The sequence below is a fragment of the Hordeum vulgare genome, chromosome 2H, assembly GCF_904849725.1.
Source record: "Hordeum vulgare subsp. vulgare chromosome 2H, MorexV3_pseudomolecules_assembly, whole genome shotgun sequence".
Taxonomy (NCBI): Eukaryota; Viridiplantae; Streptophyta; class Magnoliopsida; order Poales; family Poaceae; genus Hordeum; species Hordeum vulgare.
In genome coordinates this window covers 11590199-11592026 of record NC_058519.1, presented here as the reverse complement: position 1 = coordinate 11592026, position 1828 = coordinate 11590199, and the positions used below count along the sequence as shown (strand labels likewise).

Genomic DNA, 1828 nt, shown 5'->3' with positions numbered 1-1828 from the left:
GGCTTTTTAAGTGAGGTTTTACAAAGATTATTTTGGTGTTCTTATTTTTCACCGGTCTTTCCTACCTTTTGGACGATCTTTTAAAGAATGGTTTTTCTTACGCGAGAGGTGCGGATTTCCTTCCGCGAGAGGCACGTCTGTGCCTTTGGAAAACGAAAAAAACGTGTTTCTTTTTTTCTTCCTCGATAGGCACGATTTTGCTTTCACGATAGACACGTTTGTGCCTCTCAAAAACGAAAACAAATGCATTTTCTTTTTTTCCTTCCTCGAGCGGTACAGTTTTGCTTCCTCGAGTGGAACGGATTTGCTTTCGCGAAAGACATGGCCGTGCCTTTCGAAAACGAAGAAACAACGGGTTTTCTTTTTTTCTTTTGCGAGAGAGACGGTTTTGCTTTCGCGAGAGGCACGGATTTGCTTTCACGAGCTGTCGAAAACAAAAACAAATGCGTTTTCTTTTCTTTCCTACTTCGAGCGGTACGGGTTTGCTTCCGCTTGAGGAACTGATTTTCCTTCGCGAGAGGCATGGCAGTGCCTCTCAAAAAGGAAAAAACAACGGGTTTTCCTTTTTTTCTGCGAGAGACACGGTTTTGCTTCTGCAACACGCACGGATTTGCTTTCACGAGAGCTCAAAAACAAAAAAATGCATATTTTCTATTTTTTTTCCTTCACGAGATGCATGATTTTTCTTTCGAGAGAAGCAGGGATTTGCTTTCGCGTCGGCGCCCTCCATCCCTACTCCGAGGCGGATGACGCCGGAGGCGCCGGTGGGCGCAGAGACGAAGTCGAGCGCGGCCTCCTCGTCCGCAAAGGTATGCATCGGGACGGGCACGCAGCCTGGAGGGCCACGGCTCGGGCCAACGGTCTCGACGGCCGGTGTGGGCGTCGAGGCGCGATCCAAGCCGTCGGTGGAGGAGGTGGTGGAGGCGGGGACCTGGGGGCGGGACAGCCGCGGTTGCAGCCCAATGCGCCACAGGGGCGCTCGGGCCGGCCACCAGCCAAGGGTTGAATCCCATCGGCGTAGGGTCACGGGCGCGAGGAGCACCGCGGTGGGCGCATACGGCGGCCCCGCGACCGCGTCTAGAGGCGTAGGAACCTCCGCGTGCACCCATCCCAGTGCCATGGTAACCGCGTCTAACGGCATCGCGGCCGAAGCGGCGGATGGCCTGCATCCTGCGACGGAAGCGCCGGAGTCCACCTACTCCGTGGCGGCCACGAGCTACGAGGCGGTAGCGGAGACTGTCCTCGCGGATGAGGTGAAGGAAAAAGGCGACGAGGCCTGGCATGTCACCAGCGGCGAGTTCTCCTTCCCTTCCCTCCTTCACTGTTCTCTTTCGCTCTCTCTGGTCGGCAAGTGCTGATAACGTGTTTAGAATCAAAACAGATTCCAATGTCATTCGTTACTGTTTACAGAGAGTATAAATATCGCCCGGACAAACACGACGCTCTGAGAAGGGACGCCGGTTCCAGGACGAGCGCGCGGGAGAGGCGTAGGTTGCAGGACAAAGTCGCCCGAGGGTTGGGAAAAGTAGATTCCCTAATTACATTAGTGTAATTAATCTTAATAGTGACAGATCATCGGCCCTCGGCAACCACAGTCAATTAAAGACTAAATGTGAATAGATTTTAGGCAGCCGCTCCGTCAGTCTCACCCTCGCCGTCACCACCACCGCAGTCCTCGCATAGCGTGGTAATACAGTTGGGCCCTCCCTAGTAACCATCTCATGGCCTATACGTGGAGTTCGGGAGCTCCTACCTGCCGCTCATTGCGGCAGGGAGGGGGGCTCCTACTTGCCGCTCATTGCGGCAGGGAGCTCCAGCGCCGCATAGG

At 54.4% G+C, this 1828-nt stretch overlaps 1 pseudogene; it reads left to right on the top strand.

Annotated features, from left to right (window-relative positions):
* Window positions 1-676: 676 nt before the first annotated feature.
* On the top strand, window positions 677-1620 carry LOC123424920 (annotated as a pseudogene).
* The last annotated feature ends 208 nt before the right edge of the window (window positions 1621-1828 follow it).